We start from the raw sequence: 18252 nt of genomic DNA on the forward strand, positions 1-18252 counted from the left end.
AATGGAATTAATATAGAAGTAAAGAATAGAAATACAACTAGAAAATCCCAAAATATTTGTAAGATAGAAAACACATTTCTAAATAATTAATGGGCCAACAGAGTAATCATAGTAGATATAAGAAAATATTTTAATTGTATAATAATAAAAATATAGCAAAGGAAATATTGTACAACATATCTAAAGGAGTACTCCAAAACAAATGGATATATTATAAACACAAAATATTGAAAACTAGTGATGTAAGCTTCCATTTTAAGAAGCACGGTAAAAGCATAGCAAATTCAACTCAAAGAAATCTAAAACAAGGAAATAGTATAGAGAATAGCAAAGCAAATTAATAAAAATAAGAACAAGCATACAATATAGGAAATAAATAAGAATAAGACATACTCAATATGAAAAAGTGGCAAAAGACTTGAACTGGAACTTCACAAAAGAAGATATCTAAATGGCCCATAAGCAAGAAGAGTTCCTCAACTTCTTTAGTCGAGTGAAATTCAATTACAACCACAATGTGATACAACTACACACTGATAAGAGTGACTAAAATTAAAAATGCAGACAATAGTACCTAATAATACTGTGGAGTACAGTACCGGAATTAGTTCAACAGCTTTGGAAATTTGTTTGACAGCATCTACTAAGGCTGAGTATGTACATGCCTATCATCCAGAAGATTCCACTCCAAAATAAGTACCAAGCAAAGATGCATATTTACATATCAAAGGCATGTACAAATGTCCATTACCACACTTATCATAGCCAAAACCCAGAAATAACCCCCAAATCCATCAATAGAAGACTCATAAATAAATTACGGCATATTCACACAATGGAATACTACAGAGCATTGAGAATGAATGAACACAGTTACATGGAACAGCATGAACATGTAGAAGGATGAACCTCAAAAACATAATATTGAACAGAGGAACCCAGCATAAGGGAGTACTTATTACATGATTGCATATATGCGTTGCAAAATCCAGCAAAACTAAACACTGTATATTTACATGATCATACATAGAAACTAAAATTTTAAAGAAAATTAAATGAAATATTACAAAATCCAAGACTGGTCAAGGAGAGAGACTCAGGGTGCTCAAAAGTACAAGTATTATGTCAATTATCAATCTTGGTGGTTGTTTTGGTAGCATTCTAATTGTCCTTTAAAGTGCTCAATTCTATTTACTCTTTCACAAGTATGGTATGTTTCACAGTTAGAAGCAATGTTAAGAAAGTGAACAATTTTCTACAAAAATAGTCATATTTTATACATTTTCAAAGTAAAAATCACATCTTACTTGTATATAAAAGAAAATTTTGAATGTCTTTTGAAGCTATTCCAAATTCTCTGATATCTTTATAAAAGGTCTTCTTACTACCAAAGTTACTATTTAAAGAAGGACTGTATTGAAGTTTTGACCAGAAAGAAATATTGATTTTCCATAGAATTTACCAGAGCTATCATCCCTGGAAAAGTAGATGGGACTCAGCAAGCTCCAACTTGCAAACTACAAGAAATTAGTATTTCCCGGTGAATAGAGTTTGAGGCATGAAATGATAAGAGGGAAGACTCAACAGATAAGAAAGAGGCTGATTATGGAGATCAAGAACCTCTTCTCAACTCAGGAATTAACACTGCGCCTGGCACGTGCTGTGAAGTCACTGAATCCTTTTAAACAGAAAACTGCCATGTTTGGATGCGCATTTTAGGTAAATTAAGCTGGCGGCAATGTGGAAGCCTAAATATGAAATGCTAAACAGCAGCAGATTTTCTCATTCTAAAAGAAGCTATAAAAACTAGAGTGATAATTTCTCCTTATATTTTTTTGAATCTCTGTGTAGTTTAACTTTCAAAGACTTACTAGTGCCAACAGAATAACATTCAAAAAAAAAAGATCCTTACCATCTCTAAGTCCTCCATTCTCTTTTCCAGGATCATTTATTTGCTGGTGCAGAGTTTCTCAAGCCTGAATCTAAGGACCTCAAGACTCCTTTTCTTGTCTAGGCAAAGTCCATTTTCTTATCTGTTGAAATCCTACTCATCTACCCTTCCTTCCATTGGGCATTTCCTTATTCTTCTGAGTCAATCACTTCTTCCCCTTTGGTCCCTCAGAACTGTTTCAGCCTCTATTGTGCACTTACTTTATCCTATCACATATTCCACTCAGTTGCTTGTGCACTCTTATCTCCTACAAAATTTCTACCTCACTATTTGCATCCCTGCATGACTCCTCAGTACTTTGTACATTATAAATATTCAGTAATGCTTTAATGAATAATCCTCTATATATTTGCTTTGGAAATGAGGGTTTTCTTCTCTCAAGGGAGTATTTTTAAAAATTAATTAAAACGTATTATATATATATAATACATATATATTTTTATATATAAAACATGTAAATATGTATATGTGTTTATATATAAAGTATAGTTAGTAAGTACATACTATATATAGTTAGTATATACTATATATACATATAGTGTATATATATATATATATATATATATATATATATATATATATATACACCAAGCACATATTAGACATTCTTCTAGATCACACATGCTCAAGGAAGGGAACATTGCCCCCAAGGAGACATATTTGGTCTGGAGGAGAGGGGAAACTTAAGCGCTATGTGATTTGTAAACCTCCAAAGGGTCATATACATTGTAGTATTAAAAGTTCATAGGGTGTGGATGACTAAGAAAAATATCTTTAAATACTCTACATGGAGTGCAACTTTTTAAAAGTTAAGAGACATTACACTAGACACATAGTAGAGAACAGACAGATAAAATACCTACTCCAACAGAGGTTATGTTGTAGAGAGGAAAGGCAGACCAACACATGACTATACGAGCAACATATGAGAGAGTGGAAAATGTCCTGAAAGGACAGAGTGAGGGTTTTGTGATAGATTAACAGAAAAGCTGCTTTAAATTGGAAGGTTTGATTGGTCTCTCTACTGATAGAACCTTCAAAATGAGTGGATTTCTAGATATCTAAATGATAAGATGCAACCATTCTAAACTGTAGGGGAAGAGAATTCAAGGCAGAGAGAACAGTTAGTGCAAAAGCCCTAGTTTAAAGACTGGCTTGTTATGTCTGAGGAACAGAAAACCTGTGTGGCTGTAGCTTATGAGGCAATAACTGGGACGAGATGTGAGCTCAGGAGAAGCTTCTTTTTAACATGGAGAGATAACCGCTTGTTTTCATACTAACGGGACTAATCCAACCTTACAGAATTAAAACTAGGAGGAAGATGGGAAAATTGCTGGATTGATGTCCTTGGATGCAATAGGGGACTAGACCTCAGTGCAAAAGGTGAGGATTGATTTTAAATAGAACCATGAATATTTTCACCTCCAGTATAGGAGGCAGGAAGGCAGAGAGTATATGTGCAAATGTTAATAGGTGGGTGTTCTCTTCTGAGTTTCTGGGTAAAGTAAGAAGCAAGATCATCAGCTTAGTGAAGACTGGGGAGATGGTGATGTATGACAGGTGGTTTTAAAATAGTTCTCTAGGAAAAGAAGAGAGTCAATGGATTAGGAAATGTGGAATAATTGTCTGGGACTTAAAGGACCCATTAGAAATTTATAGGGATGAATTTGAACTGAGAATGGTCATTCTGGTTGTGTGGTTATCTCCAGTCACATCCAGTTGCATGGTAGCAAATGCAAAATAAGCAGACATTTGCTTTTAACTAGGGTTGTGGTTTTGACAAGCAAGTCAGTGAAGAGAAAGAAGGACCAGAGAATTGAGCATTAATGCAATGGAATGATGATAATGATTGACTGTGGGATTTAAGTCAGCCAGGAAGGCAAAGAATATATCAAAGAAGTGAGAGGGAGTGAAAAGATAATAAGATCAGTGAATGGCCCTTTAGACTATGAAGCAGTTGCATTTATTTATGATGACAAGGTCCATGCAAGAATATTGCTGTGGGGTGAATGGTTGAGACGGTGTGAAAGAGGGCACAGCAATTGAAGGGGAGGAGTTCAAGGAATTTATTTCTAACATTAGTGTCTTTAATGCATCCTCTACATGTTTATTGAGGTCATTGAGAAGATGAGTCAGGTTGAACAGATTGAATGTGAGCCGTAAAAACAGTCACTCTAATACATATTCTGTTAAAGATGGAAACATCACTAGAAAGAGCAAATGTTAAAGATGGAAACATCATTAGAAAGAGCAAATGTTGGCTATTGTGGGAACGTTATGAATTCAGATAGAGTGGAGAGTGGGGAGGTGGGAGCAAGGTCAAAGGACAGGACTGACTTAACGACGTTCAACTGCCTGATTAGAGTGTGCACCAACATTGAAAGAAAGGAAAGCCCCATGAGTGCGAAACAAAGAGAACGTGGGTGAAATCACTGAACATTAAAACCAATTTTTAAAACACATTTAAACATAAGCAATTATTTTCAGCTATTCTGACTACTCTTCATATTTGATGTGCATTACTCAAGGAGATAGTTAAAAACAATTTTAAAAAGTCATATTATGAAGTATTGATTCCAACTGCAGTCAAATCTAATCTTATTTCTTATAAAATGTTTATAAATTTTCTATAAATTTATAACAAAAGTAAAGTTACATTATAGTTTATGGATCAATTGGTCTTAGTAACAATATATCCATACGTATATATATGTAATATGTGTATGTGTGTACATATATAAACATATATACCTTTCATTAAACACATAGGGAAATTTATCATAATGTTTTAAAAAATGCTATAGTTATTCATAATTTTAACACATAATAATTTTTTCCATTATTCTCAAAGGCAGAACAACATAATTTTACACACACACACACACACACACACACTGACTCATGCATGCTACGGAAGTAATATATGCCTTTTATCATGCCATTTGCTTTATCAATAACTAATAATTTTTAGATACACATTATATAATACTAAAAATTAAATAATAAGAAAAAACATATGAATTTATATTTTATAGCTTACAAAATGGGTAACAGAGCATATAAAACCTAGAAAATTTTAATCCCAACTGCTTTTGGTAAAGTCTCCTACAAAACGCTTATATTAACTTAGTTTTTTGAGTGTTTTTATAATACTTATTGAAATTGTATGAACATGTTTATTTGTGTTGGTAACTATAGTTACCTTTTTATTTCAGAAAAATGATTACTTTTTACCTGCTTAGATTATATTACAGATATTTTCTATAAATAAAATGAGGGTATGTCTGTAGGCTCTGAGGTTTTATTATAGATGTATTTAAAGTATGAGATAAAAGTAAATATTTTAATGACAAAGATGTATTGAAAATATCAACACTTTTATTTTTCATTCTTTCTCAGTGCATTGGATTATACTAGATGGATTTAAGTAAAAACATTACAAACGAGTAGTGATATATTTGGTAATTTATATCATTACGGTTCCAAAAAATAAAAAAGTAACTCTAATATTTAAGAAATAAAGTCATCTGGCAATCAAATGGTTTCAAAGTTTTACTTTCTACAAAAGTAAAAATCACCTAATCAAGTTGTCAGCTGATAAATTATAATAAGTACATATGAGGAGAGATCACCATGGGATTTTTACGTTTTAGCTCAGGAGAAGTTCAAGAAACTGGCTGAAGTGGTATTGCAAAACACCCTCTAACCCATCTCATTGTTTATATAATAAACTTACTTGATGTTTACATTTATGACAACAAAGAACAGAAATAAACTGCTGTTATTATTACCTTCTTCTAGCAATTGGTAATATGTATCCATGAATATGTAAATGAATGGAAAAGAAAGCCTCATTTATCTCATTAAAAAACATATATCTAATAAAACTTACTTTTACTTAATTTGTATTTATGAATATTTTTATATCTCTATTATTCCCACCAGTTGTTTACTACTTGTATGAACTGAAAATTTTCTCCTCTGCCTTATGATTGCAGAGAAATTTAGAAAAGCCATTTATATATATATATATATATATATATATATATATATATATATATATATATATATATATATATATATATATACATATATATATATACACACACATATATATATGGACATGTTTTGTTATGCAGTTACTTAACAAGTGATCAATAAAAGACTTTCCAGCATAAACTTATATTACATTGGAAAGCATTCTAACATTCTGTGATATAAATAAAATGGAAATCAGAGTTCCAGCAAGTACAAGAAACAGTTTAAATTTTCCAACTGCTAAAGAAGAAATTGTTTATGTACTCTAAGAATGGATGGTGGTTTATTTCAAATCACTCTGGTATTTAGCTATCATTGCATTCATTGAAAAGTTATATACAATAATTACTTTTTAAATAATAATACTTCCGATTTGATAGAAATTATATTTTTTGCAACTATTTAAACTTAAAATTATAATAAAACCTTTTAGATATTAACTTGAAAATCTGGGGGGAATACATATTGATCAAAATTATTTTAGTGGGTACATGAATATTTGAAGCTTATTGCTGTTAGGAAACCCACATCTGACCTCTGGCCATAGATCTGGTAATTGCATTCATATCACGTTTCCCTCTGTTAACTAACTTTGATACCTTGACAAGTGTGCCTTCCAGGTCAGTCCTCACTGTCCCTATTCATTGCCTCTTCAGTTCTCTTGAGTCTCAGATTTCAAGGATTCCTCTGACAGCTCTTCAACCTTGGAACCAGATGACTCCTCTGGTTTATGAAAAACCTTTTTATTCTGTCTTTATCGTTTCAGATAGAAAAGAGTCATTAGAAAATCTCTATAGGAGCAATAGACATATTTACCTGTCGTCTTTTCCTGTTTCACCTTTCAATTTTTTTTGTTTGTTTTTTTCCCACAGCGCAGAAAAAAGAAGAAAATTGATATACTAAATATTCACACACTGTGGCTTACCTTTAAGACTCTCAGTCTTTTGAAATCCTATCTTCTCTAATTATTGCCTGGTTGGTCACACTAAGACATAACTTATATTTTAAACGTTTTATCTCTATCTGGACTCAAGAAAAGCATTCATACAGCTACTGTGCCTATGATTGCATGGCCACAGATAATATACATGCAAACTTAAATCTTTCATCTGGAACTCATCTTGACTTAAAACCTGCAATCTGCCTGGAACAGACAACATGTTTTATCTCGACCTGATAAATTCAATTTGAGCTGCTCCTACTCTAATATTTGTTCACTTGGGTAAAATAGGCAGATATTTTGAAGTGTCACTATAGCATAGAGTGCTATTAGCCATTTTTCCCCTTTTTCCATGGTAATAAAAATTTTAGCTGTATTTATTATTATCCTGTTAAGATATTATAATTCTCAGTAGTGACATCAGCAAGAATAGCAAAGCAAGGAACATAAAATACCCTCTCCTCCATAAAATCAATGAAAACACTGTTTAAAATGGTCAAAATAAACTTTTTCAGAACTCTAGAAATTAACCAGAGGCATAGAACAATCCAGAGAGCATTGTCCCAAAAAAATAAAACCAAACCATCCAATTAAAAAATGAGCAGGATATCTGAATAGACATCTTTCCAGAAAAGACATTTCAGATGGACAACAGGTGCATGAAAAAAGTGCTCAATATCACTAATCACCAGAGAAATGAAAATCAAAACCACAGGGAGATATCACCACATCACCTGTTAGATTGGTCACTATCAAAGACAGGAAATAAATGTTGGCAAGGATGTGGAGAAAAGGGAACTTTTGCGCACTGTTGGTGAGAATAAAGATCGGTGTAGCCACTACGGAAAATGATATGGAGGTTCCTCAAAAATGGTATGGATGTTCCTTATGAAGATCTCCAATGAGTACTGACATTGGTAATCTAGTGTCTGTCCTACGTGATCTTGGTGGGAAATGATCCCAAGGGAGGAAAGTGAGATCTAAAGATTGATGATTCAAGTTATGACCCCAACCAAATATTTTATATACCACCCAGTTTTATTGCCAAGAAATACGGGGTGGTAAAAATCAGTTATAAATATTGAACAGTTTTAAATGTTTGAAATGTTTTTCTAAGTCATTACTTTCAAATTTCTAAACTATATATTTATTTCCTCTTAAAAGTACTTGTTTGAATATTCTAAGGCAACATGTGCATGCTTTCTTCCTCATGCCCTTTTTAAAAATTTATCCTCAGTAAGAGTTTGATATTGTCAGTGTGCAATAATGAACAAAAATAATAAATAATAAATCTGTATTATGTGTGCTCACAAAACTTATTCATAGATGCAGCAAACAATTTTCTGAAGATTAGCTCTCTGGGGAAACCATACCATCTCTCACATTTCTAAAGAGTGGGTATTTAGAGGTGTTCATGCTCAGTTTCACATGTCAGCTGTAAAAGCAAGTGAGAACCTTAACACTGTTGTCAAAGTAAAAAGTTAATAAATAAATCCCAAGGCACTCTAGAAAATAAAATTCATTTTCTTCAGGCTCCATCTACTTTGAGAGAAAGGAACATCAATAAAGGAAATAAGTCTTTTAGTTGAGAACAAAACTAAAAATCTTCAGGGCAGGGAAGGAGAGAATGGGAAAATAAATAGCCTTGGAATATGACCAGCTAAGAGGCAAACAGAAGAAAACAATATATTTGGTTAACAAAGCATCTCAGGATATAATTTCAGATAAATTTTTATCACTTATTTTTTGCATGCCCAACTTCATGGACTTAATTGCAGTGTGTAGTCTGGTGAATCCAAAATACCTTTTCCCAATCCAGCTCTCTCTAAAAGACTCCAAAGGGATATATCCAAGTGCTAACTGAATATTCTAATTGCAGATCTCACCTGGAATCTCAAATTCAGTATGTCAAAACTGGTATCCTTTACCTGATTCCTTCTCAAGTCTCTCTCCCAACAAATGTGCTTTTCATTTGTTTAGACTCTGATCATTTATTTCTTCTATTATGGTGACAGCCACTTCAATTGTCTCCTTGACTCTCAAAGTATTTCCCATAATCCAATGTGTCTTGACCTTTATTGGAAGCATAGAACTCTTTCTCAGATGAGAGTAAAGAACACGTTGTCTACAAAAAGGTACATATGCTCTTACACAGGACATTTTGCCTACAATTGTAAATTAATCATATATCCTTGAATCCCATTCTTAATCCTCCAAGCAGTTCTTGGACCATAGGTTAATAGTTCCTACACTAAGCTGTTCTCAAAACTTCTGCCAAAGTAATTACAAAGACATAAATCTGTAGTGATCCTATCCTATAGGATAAAATTCGAAACTTTGGCATAGCATGTACGATCTGTCATGATGTGAACACTCTCTGTTCTCCAGCCTCTGATTTGCACTCATTCCCTTTTCTCTTCTGAACCACATTATGCTCCTGGAAAGTAACTTCCCTGGTAATTCCACCGCTTTAGCCGAATTGTTCTCCCTGCTGGAAATGCCCTTTACTTTCATCACCTGGAACCCTTCTCATGTTTAAATGTGAGCTTAGGCATCACTTGTCTGGTTAAGTCTTAACAGATTTCCTTGTTCACCTCCACCCTCTGCCTGGATAAGCTGTCATTACTGTAAGCACCCTCTGTTCCAGAGTGGACCTGCAGATTTTCATATGAATCTATGAATGATTAACTGGAAGCTTCCTGTGTTCACTTAACTTTGGAAGGGGGTGGGGAATTGCTATAATGGAGAAAAGCATCCCTTTCTTTTTCCCTTCCCACAAGGAGAAAAGAAAAATTTCTGACCATTTCTAACCGCAAACGCTGCTTTCCCCGTAAAGCCAAAGGATGACTCACCGTGTTCCCTTCCTGCCTTCACCAATTTTCTAATAAAGAAGAGGAAAAAAAGGTGTAACAGGGATAGTTCTACTGACTCAAACTAAGTCCTTCAAGGGTTGTCTCCCTCAGTTCTTAGTAGCAGCCTTTAGCATGGGCGCTACCGACTGCCTTTTTGTATTCAGCTATCTTTGTCATTTGACCCCCGAAGTTTCCCTTCTTGGTTCCTGTGTCTCATTAAGTCCTTTGTTAATGTAGAGGTTTTTCCTTCTGCCTAAACCATGTCTCTCCATAAGGCTCATATCTAACTCATGAGGCTAACACACTAGGTCATCCCACTTCACTACTCTGTTCTTTCTTACAGACACCCATGCACAAATATTTCTTTTCTCCCTAGGTCAAAATCCAGAACCTCTCATGCATATGAACTTCTGTCAGATTTGTTCTGTTTTCCCCAAATTTTCCAAACATTCATGAACCAGCCATGGAATATACTAAACTGAAACCCAGATCCTTGCTATAGAGAGCTATTAGTGTATTTACAGAACGCAAAGTAATTATCTGTCTTACAGAGCATGAGCTCATTAAAACTGACAACTTCATGTATTCTCGACATCCTAAAGCGTACAACATATGATTGGCACATAGGGATTAGAATAATGGTTAAAAGCACAATGTTGGGAAATTTAAAAAGATAATGATTATAAAGCCTGCACCTTGTACATAGTGAACATTCAGTAATGTTTGCTTATTATTATAGTTGGCAATGATTAAATGTTTGCTGATTGTCAAGGATAAACATAAAAGAAAAGCCTTAAAATATTTTGCATCTCTTACAATTATTATATAACTTTAACAATATCCAAAGCATTTTTTTTTCTGGCTCTAGTTTTCAGATTTGTTATATTTTTTCAGACTCCAGGTGTCCATGTGTCTTAAACAAAGACATTTCTCAGTTGGCATTCTTGTAAAATGGAGAAGTCTCACTAAGAATTACAAAAAATGTAATAGCCTACTCCTTTTTACAGCTGGGCACAATTTCCTGAGGCTATACAGTGTGTACTGCACACCAACATTCTTAAAATTATGTCACTAAAATAGTAACAGCCTCAGGAAAGGGAAAAAATGGAAATTTATAATGCATCTAAGAAATAAAGTGAATTGGAGACTTTCAGAGCAATAATGACAAGGGTATGAGTGTTGTGGACCAACTTAGCAAATATTCACATATCTGATCCAGGGAACAACTTAGACACCTATGGGAATGCATAGCAGGACACATTTGGGTGGACTGATCAATGTTTTTGTAATTTTTATAATGTTGATGTAGACCAGAATTGTGATTTTTTGATCATTATTTTTTCTTTTGTAACATAACCTTTCCAAAAAGTTTTATCATATGCTCCACTATATGACAGGTAAGTGTGTAAGACTTCTACAGGTTCTTTTTGCTTATATTCCTGCATCCCAAGAATTCGTTCTGCACATATCTCCTAGAGTAAAACAGATTACCTTCTTTTTCTACTTAGAACTTCCCAATAGGTTTGCTATACAAATAGAATTAAAAGTAGACATCTTACTCTGTCCTGCAGAGCCCCATGAGATCTGTTCCCTGCCAATCTCTCTAATTTCATCTCATCCTATCTACCCACTCTCTGCAAGCTATGGGCACCTTCACTTACTTTCTCTGTCACGCCCAGCTCCAAAGTTTGCTCAGAATTTTGCACTGGTTCTTTGCCTGAAACACTCTTCTACCTCATTTGTGCACAGCTGAGTTATTCCTGTAAGTGCATTCTTCACTTAAATGTCACCTCCTCAGAGAAGCCTTTCATAACCACCAAAATCATGCAGTCACCCAGCCATATTCAATCACAAGAACTTATTTTACCTCTCCACGTGGTACTTACTGCTGGCATCTTCTCATGTTTTGGATGTGTTTGTATTATGTCTTCCTCCACTAGAATGTTTATTCTATGAGAATAGGAACCCTATCTCTTTTTTCCACTGGTCAACAACAGTATCTTGTACAGTGTGTCTTGTACAGAGTACTGGTGGAAGGAAGAAAGGAAGGGAGGGAGGGAGGGAGGGAGGGAGGGAGGGTGAGTGGGGCTCTTTATCTTTGTACATCTCACCCTCCTTGCTTGTATTTTCCCACCTCTAAATTCTGCTGGACAGATTCTCTCAAGCACTCTGAAGAATTTGATAAGCACACATATCTTTCAAATCCCTCCACATTCTCAGGAAGAGGCCCCCTAGCCCTCTACACAGAGAAATGCCAAGTTTACATGTTGAGAGGAATCGGTTCCCATATTAAGACACAGCTTCCCACAGTCATGTATGCCCATTCCTTCTCTTCTACATGAAAACATTTTCTGTTATGTAAACACGAGTTTTCAACCAATCAGACAAAGACTGCGATCGCTGTCACTAGTCTCGTCTTCACACATTAAGGATAATGAGAAATTGATTTGCTCCCGGCAGCTCAGTTTGTTCCTTTAGCTTTATTGAGAGAGCAGGATTTGGAAGGAAACCAGATGGCTGTGACTAGGCAGAGGGATGGCTCTGGAAAATAGAGTCAATGCAAATTGTGCAAGAAATACTGGATATTTGCAGATGACTTTGTTTTACTCCTGTCTCCAGTTACATAAATTTTCAAGCTATACATGAAAGATATAATAGTGGAGCTATTACCATATTTTTAAAAATTATCTTAAACATATAATGGCACTTTCTTCTGAAAAGAGTATAAGGCGCTTTAACTGATTATGATATGTTTATATTTTTCAGCACTCCTGTAATGTAGACATGGAACTAGAATCATGCAGACACACATTTTTAGTTCTTCTTAGCCTCCTTTTTAGCCCTATGACCTTGGGTAACTTATTGTCTCTTTACCTCATTTTATTCACCCATAAAATAAAGAGATCAATAGCTCTGCTTTATGGCTGCCGTAAGCTGTAAGTAAACCAAAATAAATATAGCCATAACCCAAGACTGGGCATAGAGCAGAGGCCCAGAAAATACAAAAGAATTCTTGGTGTTTAGATGAAGAAGTTGAACATAGAATGTTGAAGTCCCGATGTAATAATAAATTTTAAATTTCTTAATTTCTAGTTCAGGAGCACAGCTTTTTCATTTACCTCTTATCGGATCCCTTACAGCAATTTAGTCACCCTTCAACCTCCTTCCTTAAATAATATAACTCTAAACTAGAAAAAAATCAGTATAGACGATCTTAACAGAGTAGAAATAGAGACACAGACATAGAGAACAAACATATGGATACCGGGGGGTGGTGGTGGGATGAATTGGGAGATTTGGATTGACATATATACACTATTGATACTATGTATAAAATAGATAACTAATGAGAACCTACTGTATAGCACAGGGAACTCTACTCAATGCTCTGTGGTGACCTAAATGGGAAGGAAATCCAAAAAAAGGGGATATATGTATACGTATAGCTGATTCACTTTGCTGTACAGTAGAAACTAACACAACATTGTAAAGCAACTGTACTCCAATAAAAATTATTAAAAAAAGAATATACAGGACCCTGCACACTGTGATTACTTCTGTTCAATTAATGATGATGTTTTCACGAGTATACTTTCTATCAAAAGAAAATCTCTCCACATGCATCTCTGGCTCCATTATTTCATGCCCTCTCAAAATCCACGAAAAGCTACACATTTTTGTCTTTCTTCTTTAAATTCTTGCTCTTTAATTGATCCCTTCTGTCATCATTCAAACATGCTATCATAATTCCCTTCCTCAAACAAAATTCATGAGCCTATACCCACTTCGCTCTATTTTCATATCTTTCTACTCCCCTTCACAGGAGAACTTTTTTTTAAATTCTTTTTAAGATTTATTTATTTATTTATTTATTTTTGGCTGTGTTGGGTCTTGGTTTCTGTGCGAGGGCTTTCTCTAGTTGTGGCAAGCGGGGCCACTCTTCATTGTGGTGCGCGGGCCTCTCACTATCTCGGCTTCTTTTGTTGCAGAGCACAGGCTCCAGACGCGCAGGCTCAGTAGTTGTGGCTCACGGGCTTAGTTGCTCCGTGGCATGTGGGATCTTCCCAGACTAGGGCTCGAACCTGTGTCCCCTGCATTAGCAGGCAGATTCTCAACCACTGCACCACCAGGGAAGCCCATCACAAGAGAACTTTTTGAGTTGGCTGTGCAGTTACTGTTTTTTCTCCCTTTTCTCACATCTCACTTGCTCTTTAACCTGCTCTGATGAGTCCTGATCCCCCCGTTCCACTTGAACACCTCTTGTTAGCTTCACCAATGATCTTCATGCTACCATTCAGTGAACCATTTACAAATCTCTTCTTGAATTTGGGCAATATTTGACATATTTATCAATAATCTCTGGCCTTTATCTTGACTTCTGTGGCACCCAGCTTTAGTCATCCTCCCACCACCTCTCTGAATATCTCTGCTCAGTACCTTAAGGCAGCTGCTTCTCTCTGATCTCTAAATGTAAGAGGTTGCATTGCTTTGTTCTAAGTCCTCTTCTCTCCATCTTTGCTCTTGTCCTAATGGAACTTATCTATCTCCTCGATTGTAATACTATCCCTCTCGACTTCCAAATTTAGATCTGCCACACTTCCTCTTTTCTGAACTCTAAACACATGCAATTACTTGCCCATATGAGACCTTTACTTAAATGTCTTACAGGTATCTCAAACTTAACATCTTCAGAAGTAACCTATCTTTTCTTCTCCAAACCTGATTCTTCTATAGTCTTTTATTTTGGTAAATTGCACCCCCATCTATGCTCATTTGGGATTCTTACTCTTCCACAAACCTAACCATTACGCTAAAAGAGTGGGACTTCATAGTGTGATAGCAAACAAATAAACTCTCTCCTTTTTCCTTCAGGGCCTGGATCAAATCTGATATTCCTTCCAAGCCCTTTGGTTGAAGTCTCAGGTAGATGACATGACTATTCAGGCCACTTTCACTTAAAATTCCAATCAGTTAATCTCATAAGAGTCTCATTTTGGTAACTGTATACCTAGTCTAATGAGATAGTAACACTAGACATTTCATCAAAATGAAACTATCCCTTCTTTCTCCTCAGATCTTATTTTAGGTGAAAATTTGTATTGGGAAGAGGCATACGGTAAGCTTTGCTCTATTCTCCTTATGTGAAGCTCCTCTCCCCTCAATCCCATGCTGACTTCTGGGTCCTCTGAGTTTGGAGGTTAAAATGGTCTAGAGGTAAAGGGCAGAAAAGCTCTTACTTCACTGGTAGTCTCATCATATATCTTTAATGTTTTCTGAAATTTCAGGTATACAAAAAGCAGTGTTTTTCTTAATAGTATCTTCATATAAGACACTTTTTTCGTATGAGTATATTATAATAAATTCAAACATTTTGCAGTGTATGTAGGAAAAAAATTCTAAACATTACTACCCAGAAACAGCTATTGCTATCATTCCAAAAAGTTTCATTCCTATGCATGTACATAAAGAACAGAAAGCAGATTATAATGTTCATGTTTACCTTTTCAGCATCCATTACTCTCTTATTATTCCATTCTAAGGGTTGCCTGTGTTCAGATATCCACCCGACCTTTAGGCAAATCATATCTTTTATGAGCATAGTTTTTTCCACAGACCTCAGAACCTACTTGATATCCCAGAACATAACTTCATAACCCAGATAGTTCAAGGATTATTGGAAACATTGTCTACGTTGGTACTTAAAGATCCAAAGCATCATTAGAGTAGAGACAAATGAGGGCAATATAATAAATGGGGTCCTGAGGTTACTTGGTCTGAAGAACCACTCATCCAGTTAGAGTAACCCCTTCATTTGGGTCTTTGGCCTGTATTTTAAGAGCTGTCATAGTGGGGAAGGCCAAGAAGAAACCTCTGAAAATGAATCACTCTTCCCCCGTCCAGGCCAAGATATCACATTTAGGGGAAGATGGTAGAGATTAGGGTCACCTTTAAATATCTAATGTTTTCAGGAAGAAAGGTCTCTTACATATCTCCATTTAATTTATCAGCATGGCCCCTAAAGAAACTAGACAGGTCCTTAGAAATGACTGTAGGCTATCAGAAGCTCAACCAAGTAGTAGCCCTGATTGAAACTGCTGAGCTGTTATATCAGATAGATCATATGACTATGCTTATACAGTGACCTGATATAATATTCTAATACAGGATATTGCAGATTTAGTTAGGGCCTCAGACATATGGCACACAGCTATTGATTAGCTGTTGTGTTCTTCTCTATCCCCGTCAGGAAAGAGAAATAATTTGCTTTAACATGAAATGAACAGCAATATTCATTTGCTCTACATGTGTTAACTGTATTGTCTTCTATCATAATACAGTCTAGAGAGATCTTGGCAGTCTAGACAGCCCAAAGAACATCACATTGATCCATTACATCAATGGCATCATGTTGACAGGGCAGGACAGCATGTCAGAGGCCTTAATGAGATACATGTATTCCAAAGATTGAGAAATAAACTCTCTGCAGGCTCCAAGAGCTGCCATTAAGTAAAGATTTTAGATGTCCAGTTGTCAGCATCATTCCCCAAAGTAAAAGGCAAATTGTTGCATCTTGCATCTTTCATTACCTGCCCCCACCCCACCCTCTAAAAAAGAAGAAAGTAAAAAAGAAGCAAGCCCAACAGCTGCTAAGTCCATCTGGGTTTTGTGGATTTTAGAGGTAACAGATTCCATGATAGGAATATGGGCTTATTCTGGTCCATATACCAGGTGTATGGAAGACTGTCAGCTTTCAGTGGAACCTGGAGCAGGAAACAGCCCAGAAGCAGGACCAAGCTGTGGTCCAAGCTGCCTGCCTCTTTTACCAGACAAACCATCAGTACTTCTAACATTAGAAGGATCATATGGGTGAAAAGATGCAGTGTGTAGTATGCAAGCCCCAGTAGGAGAATCATCATGAGACCCTTAGGGTTCTGAAGCAAGGACATGCCTTCTGTAGCAGAAATGTTTGCAGTTTTCAAGAAACAGATCCCAACATGTTACTGGGCCCTAGGACAGATGTAACATTTAACTAAGAGGCACCAGGTGATAATACATCACATTATGAACTGAGTTCTATTAGACCATGAAGTTGTCAAGTTGGGCAAACCTGGCTGTGGTCCATCATAGGATGGAAATGGTACGTATGTGATGGAGTCCAAGCAGATTCAGGGTGCATAACTAAGCTGTATGAGTAGGTAGCCCAGACCTCCATATCACCCACCATGGTTACACAAGCTCATACCTGTGGTTATCTGAGGAATCACAAGTGAAGTTTTTCCTTGAAGATAAGGAATAATAACAAGTTCGATTTATAAGTGAATCAGTCTGTCTGCAAACACAGCTAAAAATGGATGGTGGTTGCAATAAAATCATACCAAGGGGTGGCCTTGAAAGAGAGTAGTGAAGGAAAATCTTCACAATGGGTGGGACTTCAAGCAATGCATCTTGTCCATGTTGTGTTGACCACTTCGTGTGGAAGGAAAAGTGGCCTCAGGTAATAATGCATGTGGATTTATGGACAGGGGTAGCTGGTCAGTTGCCCAAAAGGAAAATGACTGGAAGATGAGAGACAAGATGTGAAGTAAAGGCAAGTGGTTTGATTAATGGAAGTGGGCACCAAGTGTGAGTATTTTTATATCAGATGTTAATCCCCACCAAAAAGCACCTATCATAGTAGAGGCACTAAACCACTAGGTAGACAAAGTGATTTTGTAAGTTGACATAACCCAGCCTTCATCATTAGCCATGCTACAATTAGTATATTGGGCAATAATTGAAGGCTATACATGGTCCAACAGAATAGACTTTCTAAGCCCATGCTAGTACCTAAGCCTCTGAATGTACCTAAGCCTCTGATACACAATTGTTCTCAAGAGAACAACCAGTCACTTAATGACAGGTTGACAATATTATGTCCCTTTCATACTGGAAGGGCCAGTGGTTGATCCAAACAGGAAGAGAAACCTATTCTAACTATGACTGTTGACAGCAAATACTACTATCCAGAGTCTTATTGAGTGCCTGGTACACAGGCATAGAATCCTACACAATACAGCATCTAACCAGGGGACCTACTTCACTGTGAAGGGTGTTCGGGTGTGAGCCTATGATTATATACAACACTAACCAGACAGTGGAATTACTTTATCATGATGCAATACTGCAGTGGGGATTCAGGAGAGGCAAAAAAAAAAGATGACTGTTTCAACAAGTGTATAGTCTTAAGTTTACCCAGATTTAGGGTTTTATTCAGAAATAATTATATTTTCTTTTAAAATCAGTTTTCTTACTTTGACAGATTTCAATCATTATTTTGTTGCTGTTTATGTAGAAAAAAAACTTCAATCTCGAAGTTCAGAGAAGGGTTCGTTGTCAAAATCTTTACTTTCTTCTTACACTTTCTAAGATGACACAGAGTCCAAAGCATGTTATTTATTCCTTTTTGGTGGTTTAAACCTAAGAAGAAAAGG

The sequence above is a fragment of the Mesoplodon bidens genome (assembly GCF_964165515.1).
Source record: "Mesoplodon bidens genome assembly, chromosome: 17".
Classification (NCBI taxonomy): domain Eukaryota; kingdom Metazoa; phylum Chordata; class Mammalia; order Artiodactyla; family Ziphiidae; genus Mesoplodon; species Mesoplodon bidens.